The sequence below is a fragment of the Pantherophis guttatus genome, chromosome 2 (genome assembly GCF_059756535.1).
Source record: "Pantherophis guttatus breed Tessera chromosome 2, ASM5975653v1, whole genome shotgun sequence".
Taxonomy (NCBI): Eukaryota; Metazoa; Chordata; class Lepidosauria; order Squamata; family Colubridae; genus Pantherophis; species Pantherophis guttatus.
Window position 1 is genome coordinate 95,363,880 of NC_142064.1, and position 17,239 is coordinate 95,381,118.

A 17,239-nucleotide genomic window follows, 5' to 3' on the forward strand; every position below is an offset into this window, starting at 1 on the left:
GTTTTTTCCCCCCTTGAGGAAGAAGAATAATTTGTTTCATTTCTCATCCAAGAAGCTTCATCAGTTGTGATGGTGGGAGGGATGGAAGGATAGGTTCTGACCAGATGGTATTTGGTGGGGGGATGGAAGGATTGGATCTCTTTGCAGTCATCTGATCATTAGGTTTCTCTCTCTCTCTGAGATCTCTTGAGGCCACTTGGGGGGATTGTCTTTGACCTCAAGGTCACCTGAATCAGAGTACAGTTGGTTGTGGAATCTTCTTCAAACTGTTGCAAGGACTTGTAGACTGGAGATAGGTGATGTCTCCTTTGTCGGGAGAACGCTGCTTAATATTAACATATATGGTCTTTTTAATTGCTCTTTCAAACCAATGATCCTCTCTATCCAAAATGTGAACGTAGCTGTCTTCAAAAGAGTGGCCTTTGTCTTTCAAATGCAGATGGACCACTGATGGCTTTGATCTCCCATGTTGTGCCCTGCGCTTGTGAAGAGGTTGTTTTGTTTCACCAATGTAGAGATCTGCACATGTCTCACTGCATTGCATATATCACATTGCTCAGTTTGTGTCTTGGTGTTTTATTCTTGGGGTGGACAAGCTTCTGTCTTAGTGTATTCTTGGGTTTATAGTGTACATGTACAGTAGTGGCCAAAATTGTGGAAACCTTTTGGGAAAAGTGTTTTTTCTAAAACTAGCTAATAACACCAGTTTTTTGGGGGAGTAGTACCATAAAATTATATATCAATGGAAAGATAATTTAATCAAGGACATTATGCAATAATTTTTATGAAGGATTTGCTATTAGAATAGCAGTTACAGTATAAAGAAGAAAAGTGAAACATGTAGAAAAAATGAGATATACAAAAATTATCACCATAGAAAAAACAAGATATACAAAAATTATCACCATGTCAGTTAATAGTTGAGTAACCTTTAGCATGAATTACGGCCTTACAATGTCTTGGGGTGAACCAAGTCTTTTAGTGTTAGGTTGATGGATCTAACCCAATAACTCACAAGACAAAATGATATCCTCTATTGATTCTTTTATTGTAGGCCTGAACTAATCTTAGGCCTATTCAGTTGATAGCAACTGACCTTTATCCTTCTCTTACAGGTACACATCTGGAACTGCTGGATGGCCTCGTGGTGTGACCTCTTATACCCCAAGGGGAGGAGTTAGAGGTAAGGTGGAATTGTGGGAGTAATAGGATATGTGGTTGCGTTAACCTTTGCAGGGCTGTGAGGAATTGGGATACGAGTGAGTTAGACATTTTACATGACATTTAGTTCTGCAGCTGTTATAATGTGAAACCAAGATTGAAGGATTGCTTCTATTAACTGGGTTTTATTGCTGGGTCGCTTCTGACTAACAAGTTTCTTTAGTCGGCTCCATAGATTTTCAATTGGGTTAAGGTCTGGGCTATTCCCTGGCCATTCCAGTAGTGGAATATGATTATCTTGAAACTCCAAAAAAAAAGTGGAGTTATTAGCCATCAAACCTCAAAAATACACTTTTCCCAAAAGGTTTCCACAATTTTGGCCACTACTGTATATTCCCCCCTCCCCTTCTATCACAATTGATGAAGCTTCTTGGATGAGAAGCAAAATGTTTTGTTCTTCTTCCTCAAGGAAAAAAAAAAACCCATCCAGTGGCCTTTTGAGATTCCAGATTAGCAATGAGGAAGAGAGAACGGCAAGCAGAACGGCAAGCAGAAATCACATTATTTTGTCAGCAGCTTGAATTGTTTTCCAATCAGATGCTTAACCTGGTTCTTTCTCTGGCAAGCACTGTGCTGTGGGAATACCCTCTTGCAATTACAGGTATTGTTCTGTCTTGCTTTCCTTTCTTTGTGCTGTATTTTGTGCAGTTGCCATTTGAAGCAGTGGTGGGTTTCAAATTTTTTTATTACCGGTTCTGTGGGTGTGGCTTGGTGGGCATGGCTTGGTGGGTGTGGCAGAGGAAGGATACTATAAAATCTCCATTCCCTCCCCACTCCAGGGGAAAGTTACTGCAAAATCCCCATTTCCTCCTGATGAGCTGGGACTCAGGAGGCAGAGAATAGATGGGGGTGGGGCCAGTCAGAGGTGGTATTTACCGGTTCTCCGAACTACTCAAAATTTTTGCTACCGGTTCTCCAGAACTGGTCAGAACCTGCTGAAACCCACCTCTGATTTGAAGTTTGCAAGATGGGCAAGAAAGCTGTGGCTTGTTTCATAAAGAAAGACCTTATGCTACTAAGAAGACACCTCTGATCCTATTTCCCACTGCTCAATCCCAGTAGCAGGTCAAGAAGGCACAGTCCCTTTCCATGTTACTCATGCCATTGACATAATAATCGGTATTTCATAATGCTAGAACGACCCCCAGAATTAAAGCCACTATAAATACGAGGCTATTGTTCTATGTCTAGAGAAAAAAAAGTCTTAAAATTACAAAGATGAGACTTTCCTACTGTCTGGGAATTATCAAAGCTGTACCCACAATTCTGCAAGTTGGGGAAGTCAATCCTTAAGTTTTTTTTTGGAAGGATGTGTGTATGTAGAGATCTCCATATTTACTTGAGGGTTCTGCTCTACATGGAATCTAAAGGACAACTCTCTCCAAATGTGTGTTGAGATGCTTCAGCACCTCCAGTTTCTAAGTAGCTGCTTCAGTGTTGATCAGAAGCAGTTGTGAATTCATACTTCTTGTGAGGACCAATAGTAATTGTAATGAACCCATTTGTCCTGAATTCATTCCTGCTATTCTAAACAATCGATTATTTCTGTTTCACCTCATTTCCCAGATGTTTCTGAGGAGAAACGCTCATGCTGGCTTCACCAGTTTGCTTTGGAGGCAATTGTTTGCAACATTAGGGAAAGAGAAAGGCAACCAAAAGGAATACTGAAATGGTCATGCAACACAATAGGATTTGTTATCCCAAAGGTGCTTTTTTTCAAGAGGGAACTGGACTTTTTTGATTTTTCTTTGAAGACATTTTGCTTCTCATCCGAGAAGATTCTTCAGAGCTGAAGAAGCTTCTTGGATGAGAAGTAAAATGTCTTCAAAGACAAACCAAAAAGTCCAGTTCCCTCTTGAAAAAAGCACCTTTGGGACAACCATGACCTGGATGACTGAGAAACTCCATAGACAATAGGGTTTGTTCCAGTGATGAAATTCAGCTGGATCTATCCGGATCGTGCGATCCGGTAGCACTGGCGGCAGGAGGCTCCACCCACCTATCCGGATGTCATCATGTCCCATTTTTTACCCTCTGCGCATGCATGCAGGAGGCACGCATGCTCACATTTGCGAGCCATTAGGGAAAGGTAAGTGAATTTCACCCCTGATTTGTTCCATAGACCCAACACAGCTATGGAGAAACTATGGAACAAAGAAGAAAAGGGAGCACACCTGCGTTCCCTGGGCTCATTTGGAAGCTGCCATTCAGGGGCATGAAACAAAGTTTACATCATCTTCTTCTACACAGGAAGTCCTCGACTTACAACAGTTCATTTAGAGACTGTTCAAAGTTACAGCAGCACTGAAAAAAAATAATGTATGAACATTTTTCACACTTACGACTATTTCAGCATCCCCATGGTCACATGATCAAAATTCAGACCCTTGGCAACTGGTTCATATTTATGATGGTAGCAGTGTCCCGATGTCATGTGATCCCCTTTTGCGACCTTTTGACAAGCAAAGTCAATGGGGAAGCCAGATTCACTTACCAATCATGTTACTAATTTAACATCTGCAGTGATTCACTTAAGAACTGTAGCAAGAAAGCTCGTAAAATGGGGCAAAATGGGGCACAAACAGCTGTCTCGCTTGGCAACAGAACTTTTGGGCTCAATTGTAGTCGTAAGTCGAGGATTACCTGTACTATAGATTTGATATATTCCAAATCTGATTCAGAGGGGTTTTAACCATCAATATTAGGAAGTTAGAATAGACAATAGAAATCCTAGAACTAGACCCTTAAAGAAACAGAGTGTGAATTTTAAACCATTTTTACTAGTTGAACTAGTTGAGAAGTTTCATGAATGTTGCAAAATTTAAAATATTAGGCTCTTAAATTCCATTCATTTGTAGATAAACTATAGAAATTATTTGCTTGCTTTTTAGCAAGTATCAGCACTGGTTTCTGCTTTGAATGGATACTCTATTTAATTTGCACCCATTCTAATTTCAGACATATTATGACAGTCTGGACTTTTACATTTCATTTATCTTTGATGCCATTCCTTTCATTTTCTCTTTCCCCAAATCTGTGTATAAATTAGACTGTTTTAAATTTTATATATGTAACTGACTTTCACAATCTGGCACCTACGAAATGTGTTAGTCCGGTGCCCATTTTCCCCAGCCATAATGAGGCACACATGCTAGAAATGATGGGCACTGTAGTCCAATATATCTGGAGGGCACCAGGTAAAAAAAGATGGTTATATGACATTATTTAACTGATTTAATATTCTATTTTTTCCTTTAGAAGTGCATTCAATGTTTCAGGACCAGTAATGCACTCGTACTAATAAACACACTTTCAAAGCAATTCTATCTTGTTTCATTTTTCATTGACTTGCTTATGCTGCAATAGATAAAGATTTCTGTGTTTTTTTTATCCTACTATGTTATCAAATTGTTTCCCAAGCTAAGAAATGAGACCACACACAAGGCCACTTGTGATTACTACTCCAATATGTGTTTTTCTACGCATCTATCTTTGGTTTTAATAAACAAAGCTCTGTCCTCCAATATTACTTATGAAAGTCTAGGAGGTGGTAGACACTCTAAGCAATATTTCAATGACACTTTGAGTTAGCCTTTCTTGAAAAAAGGCATTGGGTGAGGGAAATGCATTTAATTGCTTTTAGGTAGAGAAGAATACTTAACATCTGGATCTTAGTATTAGTGTGGAGGAAGCCAAAACAATGGAGAGCAAACAGTGACTTCCTTGGGAAAACTTCATATTGCTTCCTTTGATTGCTCTTTCCACATCATAAAGCTTTTGTCAATTGCTTTACATTGGCACACCTACAGACAACAAATAAATACAGCACCCTGCTAAAAGAATACAGAGTTAGAAGGGACCTTGTAGGTCATCTAGTCCTACCCCCTGTTAAAGCAGGAGACCCTATACAATTTGTGAAAAGTGGCTCTCCAGTCTCTTCTTGAAAGCCTCCAGTAATGAAGCACCCACAACTTCTGAAGGCAAGTGTTCCATTGTTCTCACTGTCAGAAAAATTCTCCTTATTTCTAGGTTGAATCTCTCCTTGATCAATTTCCATCCATTGTTCCTTGTCTGGCCTTCAATAGATTGTCCCCCTCCTCTCTGTGACAGCCCCTCAAAATTGGAATACTGTTATCATGCTTTCCTGATCCTTCTCTTTGCTGGACTAGCCATGACCAGTTATTGCAGCCATTCTTCATATGTTTTAGCCTCCAGGCCTCTAATCATCTTTGTTGCTCTTCTCTGCACTTTTTCTAGAGTCTCAACATCTTATTTTTATAGTGTGGTGACCAAAACTGGATGCAACATTCTAGGTGTGGCCTTACTAAGGCTTTATAGAGCAGTACTAGTACCTCACATAATCTTGATTCAATCCCTCTGTTAACTTTTTGGCTACTGCCATACACTGTGGGCTCCTGTTTAATTGATTGTCCACTAGGACTCCAAGATCCTTCTCATAGTTACTGCTATTAAGCCAGATTTCACCTAATCTGTACATTTACTTTTGATTTTTCTTGCCTAAGTATAAGACTTTACTTTTCTCTACATTGAATTTAACTCATTTGGTTTCCAATAGATACAGGTTGGTGAAACTGATCTTTGGGTGTGAGTAGCTAGAGGTTTAAAGGATGAATCATGGCAACTGGACCAAATTTTGTTAATCTGAGACATTTGGTTGCTCATACAAGCAAGTTCATCAGTCAGAGCAAAATTAGTTAGGCAGAGAGTTAGAAAGTTGTTGGAATATACCAAAAGGTGCCACACCAACTTCAGGGCTTTTTCCCCAAAATGCTTTGCAACATGTCAACAAAGACTCAATTATTCAGGCCAATAGTATCTAATGATTGAATCATGGCACCTGGACCAAACTTTTGTTGCTCAATTCATCAATCAGAGCAAAATTAATTAGGGAACAGCTCGAGAGTCATTGACACATCTAGCTAGATGTTATTCTACAGGATTCAAATTCTGTGCCAAGAATTCCACTCTGTATATTTTCTCTGCCTCAATCTCCCCACCGCTTTTTCCAGGGACTACACAAAAGAGTTAATTACTCCCTCAAGAAGTCTAAATTGAATGCTTGCAGAAGGTTTTTTTTTTTTTTTAAATGACGCTAGGGGTTGCAAGGAGCATCAGTTAGGCCTAAGTCTGCAGTTTTCCTATTCCTGGCTAGAAACAATTGGAGTCATCTGTTCACCTTCAATCTCTTTTCAGCTGTCAGCCTTCTCCTCTAAGCTTCTAAAGCACAGCAAAAGTGTTGAGAAAAACAAGGACACCCTAATAACTCTGCTGTTTATAATGAGTGACTCAGTCCATTGCATTATAGTTATAGATACCATGTGACTCAATTATCTAAAGAAGCACTTGAAGCTGTGACCTTTTTGGATGCATATATCCATCTAATTGGCACAAGCCAAAGCAACTTTCAGACTAAGGAACAAAGTGGAGATTTCTCCCCCATTCACTCAGGGTTCCCCCCCCTCTCTTTTTTTAAAAAAAATAGCATCAAGTGTGATAGTTAAGATCTTAACAAACCGTTCACATTAGATGAGGGTCATTATTATTTGGTGGTTATTTTCCAAAGGCAGGCTAACCAAGTGCAATAAAAGAGCTGCAAAAATATCCTCTTATCCCCCTTCTTAGCTTCTGGATTAGAGTTGGAATCTTCAATTGGTAGAATCAATACACTCATCCATACAAATTCAACATTCATTCATTTGTCTATGCAAGTAAGGAGCAAGAAATAGGGTAAGCTACACAATAACAGAGTCGGAAGGGACCTTGGAGGTTTTCTAGACCAACCCTCTGCTCAAACAGGAGACCCTATGCCATTTTAGATAGATGGTTGGACAGTCCCTTCTTAAAAACCTCCAGTGTTGGAGCACCCACAACTTCTGAAGGCAAATTGTTCTACGGGTTGATTGTTCTTACTCTCAGGAAATTTGTCCTTAGGTCTTTGTTCAATTTCCACTCATTGCTTCTTCTCCTGCCCTCAAGTGCTTTGGAAAATAGGTTGACCCCCTTCTCCTCTTCTTTATGGCATCCCCTCAAATATTGGAACACTGCTGTCATGTCACTCCAGGAGCAAGAGAGATGAAAGGAGTGTTTGCCTGTCTATCTAGCTACAGTATCTAAATAGTCTTCCAGTTTTCTTGACTCATGGTAACTGATGCTTTCTTGGCAACCTTGTGGCAATGCAAGCACTCTAAACTGATGACACATTTAACTCTAACCCCCCCCCAACTCTGCCTGCTCTTTACTACTTCAAGGCTGAAAAAGAGGGACTGACTTGTGCCTAAGACAAGATAAAACTCGTAGTCTCTGATTTCTATTCCAGTCCCTTTAACAACTATGATACATTGTCTTTCATCTACTTTTACTATTCAATATATTTCTTCATATTCATTGATACTTGCAGAAAATCTTGACTTCAATCACTTCAGCAATCTTCAGATACTGCTTCATACAGTGTGGGAATATTTTAGTTGATTAATTGAAGGTGGGCAATTTTAATTGAGAGGGTGGGCAAACAATTACAGTTGGAATACAGTGGATCATAGTTTATTTTTCGCTAGTTTACTTCTGATGTCCTTGTGGAATAGAAAATGCATAGAAAAAAAAGGCTCTTCCTTTCCTAGCAAAGGATCTGTTCATCCTTTGTAAGTAAATTAAATTTCCTTCAAAAGCTATTTAAACTGGCTTTGGCATTTATGTACATACCATTGATGAATTGGCAAAAAAAGTGAGTATAATTAATTGGTTCGAATTCTTCCTTTTTCTTTCTGTTGGCAGCTCTCATGCCTAATGACAAGCTACTATTTTCTATTACCTTACAGCACAGGCTGTGAAAAAGAAAGAATGATGAGGATGTTTTTAAAAAGGATAAAATGCTGGCCATCAGACAACAGTGATTTTTGTAGAATATGTCTTCCTGTAAACAACTTATCTTTCCTTCTCCACTGGAGCTTTGATGGCTGTGAAAGGGGAGTTGTAAGACACAAGCCTTTCATTCAACTTGATTTGTTTTAATTCATATGATTAGCCTGGCTGCTGTTTGTACCCTCCTGTGATTGCTTTTGCATCTGAAAAGAAAAGCGGCACACAAGATATCAGGCTGTCAGGAAAAATGGTGATGGGGAGCATCCATCTTCTCTGTTTTTAATTTATAACGAAGTTGTCACTGGCACCAGGGACTACCTCTGTTGCCTTTGGATTATTCTTTCTACTCTGCACATGAATTGGGAAAGTATTATATCTTTCCTAGCCATTCTCCTAAGATTCTATGCATTTGCAGAGAAATCTTGGTTTTATGCTTTCAGATCAATTGTTGTTTTTTTTTCCAAACAAGGAAATAATGAAAGCCTTCCCTTCCAATGGATTTGTCCTCTGAAAAGTTAAAATATATGTTGTTACATCTTTTCCAAGGTCTTCCAAGACTTCCTTTTGCTTATGCTCTTTAGATGCTGGAAAATCTCTTGGAGAGGTGTATCTGGCAGGAATCCATTCCTGATTCTTCCTTTAAAAGTTCTTCTAAATTCTAAATAATTTTATAAAATGAACTTCCAGCCTGTCCAAATTTGACACTAATGTTATGGCCAAGCCCTTGGGTTCCTTCAACTGTTCAAGGAAGCCTGTTTCTTTTGTCTGAGTTATAAGGTTATTTACTGTACATAGATGCCATCAAGTTGCACCCGACCTTTGATGATGGACAAATAGTACCATCTCAGTTTGTTTCAATTTAAAGACATCCCAGGGAACTCTTCAGTTTCAACCATCCAACCATCCATTCATTGTCTTCCGCTTCTGATTTTCTCAACATTGCCAAGTATAGTTCTTCATCCATCATCTGGTTTATTATCCAGTTGCATCACAAACCAAAAATAGGTGACTTTGCTTGCTGATTGTTGCTAGAAGAGAGCAATACATTTTTGTTTGGTTGGATCAATTGGGTCTTCTTGCCATTTCTGGTACTCTTAATCACCTTCCCAAATTGCTAATTTGAGAGTACCTATCTTTTATCTTGTGTTTTTCAATTTCCAGTTTTTGCAGAGAAAAAAGCTCTAACTATTTTGACCTTTGCTGTCATAGAACTGACTTTATAATTCATACTCTTGACTAAGTGCATCATTAACTTCTTTCCTCGATTAATTGCCTCTTTACTTGTTCAGCCACTTATCTATTTTGGAGCCCAAGTAAACAGAATTATCTACCTCCTTCTCTTTGCTGTCAACTGTTAGCTCTAAGCATTCTTGAACATTATTTTTGTTGTCTTAACATTTTATGCTAAGCCAGATTTTTCAATTTGCATTTTTTACTTTCATAACGAACTCTTAATAATTTCTCTTTATTTTCATCACCTAACAAAGGGGTGGCATCTGCATGCCTCAGAGTATTAATAGTCTGACCTCTAATTTTGATTCCAGCTTTTAACTCTACCATTTGTACAAAATATTGGTTGCATACAGTAAGTTAAATACAACTGTTGGTTGGGCCATGAGTTCTCTGAAATAGCTGCACTGCAGGTTTAGGAAGGAGGTATTGGTTAGTTCTGTTTGTACCAGGAGATGGGTAGCAGCTACTGTAGGTAGAAGATGGGGACCCTGATGAAGGTCTCTGGTCTAAAAGAGAGCTAGGCAGGGATTTTACATAAATAACCTTTATGATCATATTATAAGCAGCTGCGTCCTCTTAGCTGATGATGTAAAACTATTTAACACCACCGACAAAAATGCTGCCCTACAAAGCGACCTTGGCAATGTGTTAGAATGGTCGCACAATTGGCAACTTAAAATCTCAACCAACAAATGCTCTGTCTTACACATTGGCAACAAAAATCGAAACACTAAATACAAGCTGGGCGGATATGACCTTATAGATGGCCCCCACTCTGTCAAGGATCTAGGAATACTCATCTTAAATGATCTAAGCCCCAGAGCTCATTGTAACAGCATCGCCAAAAAGGCAGTTGTTAAACTAATTTTGTGAAGCTTTTCTGCGGTAACATTGAACTGCAAACTAGGGCATACAAAACCTTTGCCAGACTAATTCTTGAATACAGCTCATCTCCCTGGAATCTACACTGTATATCAGACATTACAATTGAGCGGGTCCAGAAGTATTTCACGAGAAGAGTATTCCACTCTTCTGCTCACAGTAGAATGCCACCAGGCTTGAAATTTTGGGCTCGGACAACCTGGAACTACGCTGCCTACAGTCTGACCTAAGTATAGTATACAAAATTGTCTGCTACAACGTCCTACCTGTCAATGACTACTTCAGCTTCAACCACAATAATACATGGGCAAACAATAGATACAAACTCAAGGTAAACCGCTCTAAACTTGATTGTAGAAAATATGACTTCAGCAACAGAGTGGTCAATGACTAGAATGCTCTACCTGACTCCATTGTTACATCCTCAAACCCCCATAGCTTCAACCTTAAACTGTCTACTGTGGACCTCAACCCATTCCTAAGAGGTCTGTAAGGGGGCGTGCATAAGCGCACGCCTACCATCCCTGTCCCACTGTCACCATTTATTTGTACTCATTACCTGTACTCATGTCCACGTTTATACTTATACCTGTTACCTCGTACATGTTTGACAAATAAATAAACTCTGTTAAACTCTGTTAAACTTGTGAAAAGCATTCTTCTAAAATCAGGAAGTGAATCTAGGAATTATTTTGTCACAGATAGAATAGGAGGGAGTTTGTAAGTTGAAGGTTTGTGATTAATTGTGACAAGCAAAAGCTAGCGTGAGTAGCATTGCCACCTTGCTGGCTGCATGAGTAGAGAGTGGGTGATTGGATCATGGCTAGCAGTAGATTTGTGAGGATACGGTAGATTTGGTAGTTATGTCAAGGAGAGAATTCTGCATAGATAGGGAGAGTAGTCATACTCATGGAACAGCTTATTCTGCATCCCTTACAATCTGGGTTCTTGATATGATTTCTTCTAAGTAGCCAGAGATAGAGACTGATAAAGACACTGTGATACTGATTCAGCATAGGCATGAACTCAAGTTCAGACTTGTACTATGGCAGTAAGGAACATGAAGTGCTCTTACTTTTTCTCCTTTATTGTATTGGTTTGATGGCTTGCTGGAGACACCATAGAGGTTTCCCCCCACCCCAGTGCCAGGAGGTCTGGATGAGACAAGGCTAAAACTGAAACTAAGTTAGAAGACGTTGCTCTTTGTTCATCAGGGTTCTCAATTTTCTCCCGTGTTGCCTGTTGAAGAGGAGGCACTACATACCATAGGAAGCAAATCTATGTTTTAGAGATTGTTTTGGATTCACAGTTACCCCTGGGTGGGCAATGGAGGCCAGGGTAACCTATGCTTGGCTTTGGCTAATTTGCCAGTTACATTAGCCAATAATTGCATCAGATCATTATTCTGAATTTTAATTGTCAGCACTGATTCTTTTTTAATCAATGTCTTATTGCGATGGAGTAAAATAGATGTAACAAACAAAATGTAGTCTGATTCCCTTTCTCCCTGTTCTTTTGGAAGTGACCAGGGGGAAACCCAACTCCCCTCTTTACCTAAACTTATCAGACCCATATTGACCTTCCCTACCCCCAGTCAAAACTCCCTTCAATCCCATCTAAACCAAGGAAGAGAAGCTTGTTCACTTGTTCACTGTATAGCTTGGGGCAGTGCCAACAAGGGAATTGCAATAGGGAAGAAAACCCAGTGTTCCATCCGGAATGAGGGATGCATATCAACATTCCATCTCCTTAACAATCGACTTCTCCAGCTGTATTATCAATCCTGAAAGGGCAGATTTGCTTAATAATAGAAATAACTCTACATACTCAGACCTACCTAGCTTCCCCCAAAGTTGCCAATCAACCAACTCCGTAGGATTTCCTGTGCTGCCCTGTAGCTCTCAACTATCATAACAATCTTTGCTTTCTTTCTCTTTTTGGGTTCTCTTTCTTATGAAATTGGGTGCTCTCTTCTGTTTTTCCATAAGAATATTTGTAATTATGACACATTTTATTGTTTTTATTTTAAGTTGTACTGTGGAAGTGTACATTCTGTGCTGTACTGTGGGTGTTTTAACTGTGATTCTGTAAGCTGCCATGAGCTGCCTGAATTGGTAAAAGCCTAATTCCCTAAATAAATAAATAAACACATAAAATTGATGCTCACCAAATACCTACTAATTTTAATACACATAACCATGTTATTTATTGGGTTTTAGCAGAACACATGCTTACCCAGCCTTTTTCTAAATCATCACACTCTATTCTTTTATGTGGCTTCATGCCCTGAATGTAATCAAATACTTGTTTTATTTAAAGTGGACATTTTTAATCTACTTAAGTTTATTCCTAAAACATCCAATTTCGTATGCTTAAAGTTTTCCTTGATTCAAGATTTTATGTTCCTGCCGTATGCATACACATCAAAGAATTTATGTTCAATCCTGACATCATTCCTCACTAAAGCTTCCTTGAAGTTTTGGTTTGGCCACATCAGGTCTAGGTTTATTTGTGGAAGCCTGATGTTCTTCTCAAGGACTAGATGAGTGCTTCCTACCAAAAGAAGGTGGTCTTATCATCTGATACACAAATCTGTCAAAATGTTTTAGTCCCACCTGCAGTTTTGCAGGCCACCATAAAGAAGTGGGATGCTGTTATGCTCAAGCAACCAACAACCACTCATGAATATTGTTAGTCATCTATGTTATAAAAATCTCACCAGTCTGATTGCATTCCCTTAGGAACAATCAGATAATGCTTCAAGGATTCCAGGGGAGCTCAAGTCTGTGCCACTTCCTGCAGTGCAAAGACTCTTGTTCTCCTCTTAATACCTCTCTCCAGTCTAGCTGGAAACTCCACCACAGTTGCTATTGAATTTTTATAGAGTTGATTCTGGAGTTCATTCTCCTGGGTTTCTATGGAGATTCTCACTCATCCAAGTCATGGCTGCCCCAAAGGTGCTTTTTCAAAAGGCAACTGGACTTTGTTTTTCCTTGAAGACTTTTGCTATTTACCCAAGAAGCTTCTTCAGTTCTGTCAGAGCATCTTCAGGTAGAAACAAAATCCAGTTGCCTTTTGAAAAAGCACCTTTGGGATTCTCCTGGGTGGATTGGTTTATCTCCAGAGCCATGTATGTCCTAATGCTCTTATGCAGGCAAGCCGTCAAGCAGAGACTGTGTGCATGCACAAGGAAGGACCCAGTGTGCCCCATAGGAGGTGAGGAGTGACTGGGCGGGGTGAGTGTGTGGGTGGGTGAATGGATGAGCAGGTAACCGAGTGGGCGGTGACGAGGCCAGCCAGAGGTGGTATTTGCCGGTTCTCCGAACCAGGTAAAATTTCTGCTACCAGGTAACCTGGACCAGTGCGAACCGGCTGAATACCACCTCTGCCCTTAACACTGGCTCTACTGGGGTGGTGGGGAATCTGCAAGATGGTGGCTTCAGCTTTGCAATGGAAGCCCTGGTCTTTTTGTATCTGCAACACAATCACATGTACATGCCAGCTCACAGATGTTTATCCCCCTCGCCTGGACTCCCATAATTCTGTATTATCTTTAACCATTAACCATCTGTCCTCATCTGACTTTATGGACAAAAGTAACCCTACCAGTAGCTCCTGCTAGCATTGCGGTCACAATAGTTGAAGCTCTGAACCCTCCTACCCTGTCAAGGTGGGTTATGAGATTGGAGATAGATAAAGAAGGTTAATGGATTTTAGAGCATTGCTGGAGGCTGCTGGAACAGTTTGACAAAATTACTTTAGTTAAGGCAATAATAGGGTGATGGCTCACAGTGCCTATTTTTTAATGGCTAGGAAATAACCTCCCCCATCTACATACCACATTACTCCCGAAGATTGTGTTTTTGGTTTTTGCAGCTTTGCTTTTTGCTTTCAGAAGTCAACATATCAACTCCTTTTTATAGTCAATTGAATTACTAGGTAATAATTGCTGTGCTTAAAGTGCTTTTATTTTGATAATAATAAAATCATTTCCCCCCCTCTGGGTAAGAAGCAAAATGCCAGGAGCTCTATTTATTTTAAAACAAGGAAAAAATACATTTAATAAAGGTTACATAAATTGAAGGCATACAGTGTGCAGATTTCCAAAGGCTGCATGGTTGGAATTCATATAGAAGGTTGACAATGAGATTTACCAATTATTTACTGGGGAGGGGGGAGGTACCATAAACCTTTGGATAGTGTTTTTGCCCTTTAATCTCTCCCAAAGCAAAAGAAACTACAAATCCTGAAAAACTGGGACTGCCCCATCTGCGATGTCTCGGTTTTGCTAGCTAGCCATCTATGCTTTCTGACTATTGAAAATCTTAGGAAACAATTGGTGTTTCATCAGAAAAAAAAATCCATTCTACTAATGTCTGCTGGTGCAGTGGTTAGAATGCAGTATTGCAGACTAACTCTGTCCACTGCCAGTAGTTCAATCCTGACCGCCTTAAAGTTGACTCGGCCTTCCATTCTTCTGAAGTCAGTAAAACAAGGACTGTTGGGAGCAATATGCTAACTTTGTAAACTACTTAGAGATGGCTGTAAAGCACTATGAGGAGGTATATAAGTTTAAGTGCGCTATTGCTATCTTCCGTCGTCTTCAGTTCCAGAGGGACTGTAAAGGATAGACCAGGTCCCATAGCACATCTTGTTCTTTGGAAGTTGAGTCTTTCCCCACAGTATATAAGTCTATATACAGTATATAAGTCTATATAAGTCCCATGGTATATGAGTCTAAGTGCTATTGCTATTGCTATCCATGATGATTGCAAATCAATATTGACAAGGCTGATACCAGTCTTCCAAAACTGAATCAACCTCGATAATGTCAATTCAACTTTTATGGCAACTATAAATTAAAGGTAAATTTTGCTTTAAGTCAAACTCATCCCTTGGTGGCTTTATGGACGTGTCTTAGTAGCCTGGCAACAGCGGGGAAGTTGTTTACATTGATTTCTTAGGAGTTTTTTTTTAAAAAAAATATGAATCCTGTGATTACACTGGGGATAAAGAGAAGGGCAAGTATCTCCCATCCAAACTACTCTGTCTCTGCTAACCTCTAATCTCAGATCAAGTCAGCTAAATGTGTCATCTGCTCATGCATTTCTGCTTAGATCATCTTAAGTATATGTTAAAACATTATCTAGCTCTTTCTCCCCTCTGTTCTGTTGCATTTACTTTCTCTCCCCTTTGAAATAACCTCTTCCCTATAGCTGCTTTGCAGAATGGCAACATTAAAGCACAAACCAAGCGTGTTTTCTCCATTCAGGCTACTAATAGGGCCTATTGGGAAGGAGAGAGAGGGACACCAAAGCTGTACAGCTTTATCATTAAAATGGAAAGCCAAGAAAACAACAGATGTTTTCCATCATCTGCTGTTTGTTTCCACCCTCTCCTTGACTGCTACCCTAATGCGTTTTGATAGATTCCTTTTGTGCTTTTTTTTTTTTTTAAAAAAAGGTCTGTACTAAACTATGCCACGGTTTCTCCAGTAAGTGCACACGTACATTATGCGGCATTGCATTGCCATATTGCTTATCTATTAGTGCAGTAGGTTATATTCCATTAGACTGAGAGCCTCAGCCTTCTGCTGGCATTAAAAAAAAGCGTTCTTTGGAACAATTGCTCCTCTCCCAGCCCCAGCCCCTACCTTCTCCTCGGCTATCAGTGAGTGACTTCACTTGAATAGAACAAATGGGGGAAAATGCTCTCCAGAGACACAAAGAAATGGTCTCAATGCCCTGTAAAATTATGCAATATTAGCATTTCAAAGACTTAGAATGCATCATCGCTGGCAAGACACAAATGCTGGAGGAAGCCAAGTAGCCCAGGTGGAATTTGCTTATGTTTCATCCAGACAAAACAGTAGCAGTTGTGCAGAGCTTGGAAAAAAGAATGAAATGTCAGGAGCAAAAAAAAGAGACCGAAGAAGGTGACTCTCATAAAACTCATAATTGCCTCTTTTCTGTTTATGTACTCCCTCTAGGAGTTCTAATTGGACTTTGTCTTCTAGTAATTCAACTCTGTTATTTTATGAGGCTGTTTGTAGAGGCAAAGGGAGGCATCTTCTTCCAGGATCCTTAGAAAAGGCACATTGACCGCAAACTTAGATTCATACGGAGTCCTGAAAATCTTGAATTTTGCCCCAGCACTCTTGTGGTTGTCTTTTTTTTTTTTTAATGGAAAAAAAAGGGAAAACATGAGATGTGTTGGCCAACTTAATTGTATTTTAAAACATAATTCAACCAAATGTAGTTTATGTTCAGGGTCTGCACTGTTTGTGGAAAGCTGGTGAGTGGCCAAAAATGATTTTTGGACCCCAAAAAGCCTGTGAACCTTTAATTTAAAAGCACTGAGTTTGTGGTTGGGTGCCAATCATTCACCACCTGTTCAGGTAGCAGCCAATAAAATGAATGAGGAAGGTGGAAAAAAATGTACAGTGATAAAGCCACAAAACCACAGTGCATGTTGAACATCTACATAGATTACAGGGAAGGAGACAAGGACCTACTGTTTCTGCCTTCTAATATGCTGGCTTCAATGTAGGTTGCAAACCAACCAACTAAACAAGAACAAGCCAGGAGTATCCCTTAGCATTCTACTGATCTGTTTGCAAATATTGACATTCCTTTTTGATTTAGCTGTCTCAATACAGAAATCAATTATTGCACAGAGCAGCTCTCTCCAACTTGGTCTGCCAAGCATACCGATAAACCACATTTTCTGCAATCGCTATCCTCTATTTGGGGATTTCTCTCAGGATCAGCGAGTTTACTTCAGCTCATACATATGACCAACTGCCATGACTAATCAGGAAAAAAACAAGATGGTCGTTTGTTTGCTCGTGTGAATAAGAATAAATCAGCAAAATAGGGTGATTCAATTTCATATCTCATTTATTTCTTTAAAATAATTAGATCCCAGTTTCTGTACACAGGCTGAGGGATGAGGAATGCTATGGAAGGGATTAAAAAACAACAACAACCCCAAAATGATAGTTGTGAGTCAGGGGTGGGTTCTA

At 39.6% G+C, this 17,239-nt stretch overlaps 1 long non-coding RNA gene across 1 annotated transcript in view; it reads left to right on the forward strand.

The window, feature by feature from the left end:
- The first annotated feature begins 1,630 nt into the window (after positions 1-1,630).
- LOC117662029 (uncharacterized) overlaps positions 1,631-17,239 on the forward strand; it is a 37,090-nt gene continuing 21,481 nt past the window's right edge. Inside the window, exon 1 of the long non-coding RNA XR_004590246.3 lies at positions 1,631-1,822. This is a non-coding gene — a long non-coding RNA (uncharacterized LOC117662029). The remainder of the gene's footprint in view (positions 1,823-17,239) is intronic.